This window comes from Octopus bimaculoides, chromosome 1 (genome assembly GCF_001194135.2).
Source record: "Octopus bimaculoides isolate UCB-OBI-ISO-001 chromosome 1, ASM119413v2, whole genome shotgun sequence".
Lineage (NCBI taxonomy): Eukaryota > Metazoa > Mollusca > Cephalopoda > Octopoda > Octopodidae > Octopus > Octopus bimaculoides.
Window position 1 is genome coordinate 20,826,263 of NC_068981.1, and position 9,722 is coordinate 20,835,984.

At 34.4% G+C, this 9,722-nt stretch overlaps 1 long non-coding RNA gene across 1 annotated transcript; it reads right to left on the minus strand.

The window, feature by feature from the left end:
• Nucleotides 1-3,213: 3,213 nt before the first annotated feature.
• Nucleotides 3,214-9,716, minus strand: LOC106882272 (uncharacterized). Its single transcript, XR_001410976.1, has 2 exons — nucleotides 9,172-9,716; nucleotides 3,214-4,833 (listed from the first exon to the last, which is right to left on the minus strand). It is a non-coding gene; the product is annotated as an uncharacterized LOC106882272 (long non-coding RNA).
• Nucleotides 9,717-9,722: the final 6 nt, after the last annotated feature.

The window sequence follows — 9,722 nt, forward strand, 5'->3', positions numbered from 1 at the left end:
TTATCTAAGTATAAAAGCCTCTTTCCCTCTGAAAAGAGGAACATACCACTTAAATACTTTTTTTGTTTCTAGTCTGAAAAATGTATTTTCTTGTATCAGCCAATATTTTAATGATTCATCCACTTCTCTCTCATTTCTGCCCCTCAATCACACACACACACACACACACACACACACACACACACACTATACATGCACATACATACATACTTATGACAGACAGATATGAACCAGAAGTCACTCAGTTAAATGACTCAAGACTGGATTGGACTTCAAGAATAATATTGTATATGTCATTAAATTAAAATGATTCATTACAGTTGGCCATATGTTTCACACTTTTATTTTCTAAGAAATGAAGCATTTAGTGAAGTTGATGAAATTTATACTCAAAATTGGGATTATTTGTTTGTAGGGATATTCTAAATATAGATGGAGAAACTCAAATTGAATAGAAGAGAGTATAAAGGTTAGAGGGAGTGTAGTGATGTAGATGAGGGTGGATAATGACAAATGTACTGGTAGATCTTCGAATTGGTACAGAGAGAAAAAAAATGTTAAATAGGGAAATATTTAAGAAAGTATATTAATGGAGGGGAATGAGTAGGAGAGTAACATAAGGATGTGGTGGTGGGGAAGTGAATAATAACTTACCTGTAAATAGTGAAAATATATAAAATATATAAACTTTACTTGTAAGGAATGAAGAAAGAATATGAATTTAAGATTGTATTTAGTATATATAGTAAAGAGTATTTAAATTGAGCAAAATATAACCATAATCAAAGTTTTTTTTAAAGTATGATAACAAAACAAGCTAAGAAGAATGTCTATATTTCTAGCTGTTGTAGATGTTTGAAGGAGGAGATATGATGAAGACAAACGAGATTAAGGGGGGGGGGATAAAGAGATGAAGAAGAAAAAACTATAACCAATCCCACTGCATGTGTCTTTTACTGTAGTCCGTGGTTCAGTTGCCTTTTGAGTGAAACTGTGAGTGCCCATGTGTAAATAAAACTCGGTATATGCAATTGAAGCAGCATTAAATGAAAATTGCCATCTGTGTATCATAGTAAATGTATACACACTGTGAGAAGGCATGAAACTGGATTTGTTCAAGCTAAAATCTCTTCATAGACTTATCATCATTGTTTAACATCCACTTTCCATGCTAGTATGAGTTGGACAGTTTGACTGAAAACTGGTAAGCCAGGGAGCTGTACCAGGTTCCAATCTGTTTTGGCACGGTTTCTACAGCTGGATGCCCTTCCTAATGCCAACCACTCCAAGAGTGTAGTGGGTGCTTTTACGTGCCTTTGACGTGACACTGGCATTGGCCATGACTATGATCTCACTTGGCTTGACAGGTCTGCACAAGCACAGTGTACCACCAAAGGTCTCAGTCACTTGTCACTGCTTCCATGAGGTCCAACATTCGAACGGTGCTTTTTATGTGCCACCAACATGGGTGCCAGCCAGATGACACTAAATATATATTGGAGCGAGACAAACATTGTTGCTGCAGAGACTCATGAGAATGCAATGCCAGTGAATATTTTATTCACTGTTTCCTATATATATATACATATATATATCTATCAAAGAATGAATTTTGTTTAAGTTGGTAACAATCAAGTACTTAGCATTGACAAAGGCAAAATATGTTGTGAGTTACTATAGCAACAAAATTTGTTTCACTTGGATATATATACAGTAATACCTCGACTATCCTAGGTGTTATGTTTCAAAACCCCACCACAATAGGTGAAAATCTACTTAGTAGAAACAGTACTGTACTGTATATTTTTATAATTTATGATAATGAAATCATTGTATACAGTGCTCAGGTGCACTACAACTTGTCAAAAGTGCGTATAAAGCATATGCAGTATTGTACAGATGTCTGGAAAGTGAACAGTGTTTGAGTCAGATAGATGCTTGCATGTGTATGGAGGGGAGAAAATCAGGTGTAGTGTTGGCGAATCTCAGGAAGCATGGAAGTTTTGATGGATGTAGTGCTCTGACAACTAACAACTGATGCTGGCAGTTTGTTCCATACTTCAGCAACTTTGTATGTATTTATTTTATTACAAATGCAAACCAACACCATGGAGGAATCGACGTAAGCTTAAATAATAAACCACGATATGGCAAGGGATTACTATAGTTTTTTTCTTTTTAACACAAGTGTATGATCTCCAACAAAAACCGCTTCTTGCCTTATAACTGTGTATATATTTAGTGTGAAACACAGATGACAGTATATGTATGTATGTATGCATGTTTGCTTGCATATTTACATATATATGTATGTATGTATGTATGTATGTGCACATGTGAGTATATATATGTATATACACGTATTTATAGGTGTGTATATGTATTTGTAATTGCATTTGAATGTTAACCCTGGAGTTTACTCTATAAAGCTCATCCATGGGTCCAGGCTATCAGACAGATGGTAATCTGGAGATTGATTGTTATATCAAATACATACCTGAAAATCCACAAGAACCTGCAATATCTCTATAATTATAACCAGAGAATGGAGTGAACAAGTTCTATTTCATTAATTTACAATTGTTTCCTGGAAAATCCATCTTGTGAGCATTACTGTATTATGCAATAATATTGAAGGTCAGAATCATACAAGAAAGTTATTTGCTGTGAAAAATTGAGTTAAGGATAATTTATACCTCTATTGAGTAAGGCATGCTTAAATGATTACATTTACATATTACACGCCAAACAAAACAAACCCTGGTTTGAGTTGACTGGTCAAGGATGAATCAGAAAAAAAAAAGCATAAAAGCTTTTAGTTTATGGCTGACTGCTATAAGGAGGCAGACAAAAAGACTACAGAGTACCTTTAAGATGGAAACTGTTGACGATTATAATTCATTATGTGATGTCTAAAAGCAAAATTTTTTCTTGTATGTATTTATTCTTTTTTTTTTTTTTGCTTTTCAATTCATCCTTCTTGACCAAACAAAGGTTTGTTTTGTTTGGTTTGTAATATATAAATGTAACCATTTAAACATGTCCAACTCGATATAGGTATAAATTATTGTTAGCTCAAGTTTCTTCAGCAAATAACTTTTATACATGATTTTGAAGGATCCATTCCACAGACATACATCTTCTTAGTAAGCACTGCCTACAAAGACTAGAACTTCATATATAAATTATTAAATATAAAACGTAAATTGTCAATTAATTATAAAAATGCTTTATTTGATGCATAAAATTCAATGTATAAATCAGTAACTGGCCAATATTTTTATGTGAAACAGGCACAATATTCATATGCTTTTCAACCTCACTATATATACATGTTTGATGTTAACAAGCTGCAAGTTCAGCTATGGAATACATTAAATGTCGTGCATTAAAGGCAGAAAAAATTTTCCTTTTGCTCATACTGATCATTATATAAAATAGCAATAATGTATGTATGTATATATGTGTGAATACAATGGTATGAAAAATTCTGTGTATCTACAGTGTTTACATGTAAATGAAGTTAGAGTTTACTCCCCCTCCCTTCACTGTATATCTACATCATTATAATTTTGGGGTTGGACAGATCACCAAGCATTTTATCTGCTGTTTCAGCTCTGAAATGTTATGCACACTACAGAAAATATTTTTTTTATAGTTGGAGGTCTTTCTTCTACACTAACCACTCTACAACTTGGAGTGGATGCATTTTATTGTGCCACTGGCACTAGAGAGGTTGTCTATTGTAGATTTAAAGAACACCTTTTACCAGTTCTTATTTGCAGATACTATTTTCCTAAACAGGTTACTTGCAGTGCAGACCAGCTACATTACAGCCTGAGTTAGATGCATTTTATCATGCCACTGACTAAAGTATATATCTTTAATGTATCTTTAGAGATTACTGATCTCTAGTGATAACTCAGCTACAATCACTTTTTTTCCTGGCAAAACATTTTGATCAATCATATTAGCAATAGTTTTACAAGGTAATTTTTTAAAAATATAGTTATCTTTATTCTCCAGTGAATTGACTATAGAAAGAACACATCTTAGTCCATCATTGATATTAATTCAATAGAAAAAATATAGCTGACAAATTACAATTCATAAGATACTATAGTAAAATAACTACTTTAGATTACGAGCTAATTGGTGTAAAAACTGCCCAGTCCAGTTTGTAAATCTTGTTTGAGCATGAATTTCTTGTCTGGATACAAAGCAACTTTTGTAATAGTTAAATAAATATTAATATATTTGAAGTAGTGACCATAAAAAAATCTAATTAGAAATACAAATGTGATGAAAGAATCACTAAGTAGATGTATAATAGATTGTTCACAAGCAGATGTGAAAATGACTGATTGAATTGTGTGTTACTAATGCTTCTTTTACAGGACACAAATGAATAAACTAGAAGATAGAGCATTTAATAGGCAACTACTTTTTTCTCTCCCTTAACTGCTGCAGGCATGGTCATGCTGTTAAGGCGTTTACTTTGCAACCATGTAGTTTCAAGTTAAGTCAACTTCAGAGTTTTCTACTATAGCCCTGAGCCAATCAATGCCATGTGAAGGGAATTTGATGGACAGAGACTGTAGGAAGCTTGTCATATATATGCATGAGTGTTTGTATACACTTACATTCCACACAATCCCCATTTTATCAAAGTGGTGCTCATGTTCACATTGATTGGTCACTCAAGGCTTTTGAAGTCTTGTGGAATAATTAAATCCCTTACTTGAAAAACAGGTAAGGTGTAAAAAGGGTTGGTGACAGGAACATTCGGCCCTTAAAATCCTTTTTCAATTCTCCATCCAAACCCATGCTAGCCTGGAAAAACAAATGTAAAATAAAAAAATAACTTTGTGCTAATTGATATTCACTAAGAAATTGTATGTGAAACAAAGGTTATAAATTCTATCCATAAATATAAGCAAGAAAATTATTTGTTAACAACAAATAAATAGGGCTTCAGTAGCTCCTAAGAGATATATTTGATCATGCACAGTATATATGAATATATTTTACAACTGGTTTGACTGTTTACTTTTGTATATCTGCAACATATGATGTGGGCTTCCTTTTCTGCCAGCTTATCATACAAAATTCCTATTAACTTATCAGTAATGTCCCATTTATCATGCTGGCATGGACTGGACAGGTTGACAGAGGACTGCACCAAGCCCCAATGCCTGTTTTGGCATGGTTTCTAAGGATGGATGCCCTTCCTACTGCTATTCATTTTATAGAGTATATTGGGTGCTTTTCATGTGACACCATCACTACTGAAGTCACCAAGTAACTTGCAAAACAAGACCCCCTCGACTGAAGGGGTTTAGTATTAAGACAGGTGCCTATTGAGACAAAGCATAAAGAATTTACAATAAAATTTTTTCCTTAAGTAATCAAGGTTAATATCAATTTCAATACATTATGGTGTTATTGTATCACCACCATTTATGGAAATAGCCACCCAATAGAGTTTTGTTTACATAATGATAAATCACGCATGAAAGTAGGGAACCTCTATAAAAAATACTGCCTTATGACATTACATGACCATTTGTTTGGTTACCAAAATATGAAGGGCAACCATAAAATAATGATCTAATCATTCACATAAAACATTTCACTTCCAAATTTAAATTTCTGTAGCTTAACCCTTTCATTACTAACCTGGCTCTGACTGAGTACAAATATCTTGTTTTCGTAACTTTTGAATTAAAATCTTCCACGAAACCTTAGTCACAATTTAGATTCCTAACACTAGCTGAACGATAACTGAGTTATTTTACTAAATTCTTTGTTATATTTAAATTGAAAGAAATATAGAGCATCTCAAAATAAATATAGTAACGAAAGGGTTAATTATATTTTATTAAATTTGAAAAAAAAACCCCCAATGTTTACTTGTAGTAACTCGCCAAAATATCAGATTAAATTGTGCAAACTAATCCAGTTTGTCTAGACAGGCAGATTACCAGCCTATCACAGATACACTTTCTTCAAAGATGTATCTAGTACTCTAAGATGCATTTTTCTAACTGATTTAACATTCTTTTTGTAACAATCATATGATTTATGTGAAAAGTCAAGTTAACAAACAAGCAATTTACATTATGAAAATATAGACAGGAAAACATCAATTCTGAGTGTATGCAATATTAGTTAAATATTAAAATTTATGTTTAAAGAATAGAACATAATCAAGGATAAGCCTTCATATAAGCTAAAAGAGAGATGCTTTTTGTACAGAAACAGCAAAAGACACTTTAAAGCCTACTGGCTAGCCTGTTTATTTACACATAGAAGTATGTGTGTGTACAACATATATGAGCACCAGTCTGTGAGAGCAGTGGCCCTCAATAAGAAAGACACAAACCATGACAATCTATCTAACCCATGCCAGCAAAGGAAGAGGATGTAAAATGATTACATATATACACATGTATACATACACACTCAGATGAGAAAACCTCTACATGGCTGCTTGACCTTGTAGAAATATTAACCAAATCAGGTTTAAGACAGTAGTGCAACATGTATAAGCAAATAAAATGGTGAAGACCTTCGGTCCGAAATGACCATGGGATTACACCTAAAAAGTTCCCCTCTGAAGCACAAGTCCAGGCAAGGTTGTTTATGGAAGACTAACAGTTGCCCATGTATACCAGCCTCCCCTCTTATAATGTATATATTTGTTGTTTATATAAGAAGAGAATTAGCTTGGACAAAATGCAGTCTTGATTTTTGTCAAAGTGAGGCAAAAATACAAAAGAATGTCTTCGATAAGAGCAATCAGCTCAGGGAAGAATTTAGAGTATAGGTAGGTATCTATGAAGGTTTGGTTCTCAGCCCTCTTGTAGTATTATAGTAACCAAAGTTATCACAGAAGAGTTTGAGACAGGCTGTCCATAGGAACTCTTATGCTGATGATTTAGTTCTCATAGTTGAATCCATCAAAGAATTAGAGAAGAAATTACAAATGGGGAAGCAAAGTGTCTAGATTAATAATAGTTTTATTTTACTTGTTTGTCATTTGACTGTGGATATACTGGGGCATTGTCTAGAAGGGTTTTAGTCAAAGAAATTGACCCCAGATCTTCTTTCTTTTTTAAGCCTAGTACTTATTCTATCTATGTCTTCTGCTGAACCGCTAAGTTACAGGGATGTAAATACACCAACACCAGTTGTCAAGTAGTATATATATATATATGATGGGCTTCTTTCAGTTTCTGTCTACCAAATCCACTTACAAGGCTTTGGTTGACCTGAGGCTATAGTAAAAGATAGCCTCAAGGTGCCATGCAGTGGGACTGAACATGGAATCATGTGGTTGGGAAGCAAGCCTTATCACACAGCCATGTCTGTTTCTAACTTAAGCACAAGGGCAGTAATTTTGAGGGGATGATGTTAATTGATTGCATCCCAATACTAGACAGGAACTATATTTTATCAACCCCAAAACAAAGCTGATCTCAGTAGCATTTGAAACCAGAATGCAAAGAGCTAGAAGAAATAATAATAATGTTTTCTTACATAAGTACAGGGCTATACCGTTTCATGAATGAGCAGTTTTGAGTGATTTAATTCAAGGATAGAGGGCTAGTGATGGTTGTCATCTTACAGATGTAGGGATAGGTATAGCAAATGTTGTCAGTGCATTTGAAGGTACTTGGTTGGGTGTGGCTTGGAAATTTCTACCTAAAAGGCTGCAGAGATTGAGTTGATCTCTGGTCAGTGAGTGGTGCCAATGCAGTTATCAATACAGAAACTGTCAAGCTCTGGGGTTCATCCAGTGAACTGTGCAAAACTCCTGGCCTTGACACAGTTGGCGTAAGAGATCAGTGTCAGTGCCTACTGTTGACCCGCTGATAAAATTCATCAGAGAAGAAACAATTCAAAGAGAGAATGTGTTTGACCAAAGGAGGAGGCTGGTATTGCTGGGTTTAAATAGGAGTTAACAGTCAAGAAAGAGTTTAAAGGTGAAAAATTATTGCTGCCAGGGAAGACTGTGTAGAATGATTTTTACATCCATGTGTGGCTGTGGGGTAGCAAGAAGTTTGCTTCCAAACCACATGGTTCCGAGTTCAGTTCCACTGTGTGGCACCTTGGGCAAGTGTCTTCTACTATAGCCTCAGGCTGACCAAAGCCTTGTGAGTGGATTTGGTGGACAGAAACTGAAAGAAGCCTGACGTGTATATATGTGTGTAATTGTCCCCCATCACCACTTGACTTGACTGGTGTTGGTGTGTTTACGATTTGGCAAAAGAGACTGATAGATTAAAGTAGAAGGCTTAAAAGAAAAGTCCTGAGGTCAATTTCTTTGACTAAAACCCTTCAAAGTGGTGTCCCACAATCAAATGGCTCAAACAAGTAAAAGATAAAATAAAAGATGTGTGTATTTCTTTGTCTTGACAGAGTATGCCAGTTGTAAACAAGCATCACTGTCATACAAAGGTGTCCTTTGCTTCCAATCTTTGATGAAAACATGTCCAACCAAGGAGAATGTTACTTTGCTTGGAAACAAAAGGCATCTAGCCATAGAAAATCTGCTTCAACAAATTCTCTGATGCATAAAGCATGGAAAAGTGGATGTTAAAACAACGACGATAATGATGGCAAAGGGAAGTTTGAAGGCTGAAAGTGAATGAGATCAACTTGAAGAGCTTTAGAGCATGATTGGTGTTCAAAATATGTGATGGTAAGATAGAGACGAGTGACAGTAGTTTGTTGAGGTACTCAGAGAAGAGTTTGGTGGAACAATTACAGGTGGAGATGATAGTGTGGCTGAGACTTGGAAACAATTGGTGGAAATTCAGAGTGCAGTTATGATAAGGTTAGTGACAGCTGGGAGAAGTAAACTGAGAGCTTGTGCATAGTTGCAGAGATTTATTTCTGGTTGTAGCTCATAGAATCCTTAGGCAATTGTTGTAGAAGTGAAAACTGTTGAGTTGAATGTGCTTCTTATTTGTAGAAGTCAGTTTTCTTGACTACCATGGCACCATCACATTGGTTGGCTTAACGATATCCTCAATGCCTTGGAGTTTCTAGAAAACATCAAATTCTGACAAGAAATATTTAACCACTTGTGCTGTTTCCTAAAATCAAAGATATTTAAATCATGCACTTCTTGACAAATATGTTGAACAAGCTGTGTAGACCCACCTTAAAAGACATTTAGAGGAATTCTGTTTTAGTTGGTGAAGTCATCCTCAGTTGGCAGGTTCCATCCCTCTATTAAAGAATGAAGTCTTTAGTTGCATATATATTGTATATATTATGTATGTTTGTGTTTGTAAATAAATATATGAGTGTATATGAGAGAGAGATACAGACAAAAGTTCTTTCCAAAGTCATTATTACTAGTTGATGTGGCAATATTCTTGTAGCTTGGTTGAATTCAAACTGATATTGATATTTACTGTACACAAAAGTTCTGGAAATTTAAAGCAATAAGGAAATGATAAACAACATCAAATAAAAATATATTGTGTAAGTTCAAGGTTGACTAACAATATCAAAATACTGCCATTTTTTGAACTAAAACATTTGTTTCAACAGACAAATAAAGATGTGCAGTGTTCTTATAAAATGTAGTCCTGAAATGTATTCCACCATAAAAGTGGTTTGGTCTCTGTCTTCAATAGTAATTTTTTTTTATTTTACTTGTAGAGGATATGAAGACTTCATGCAAAGAGGAAGCAACAATTGGAGAA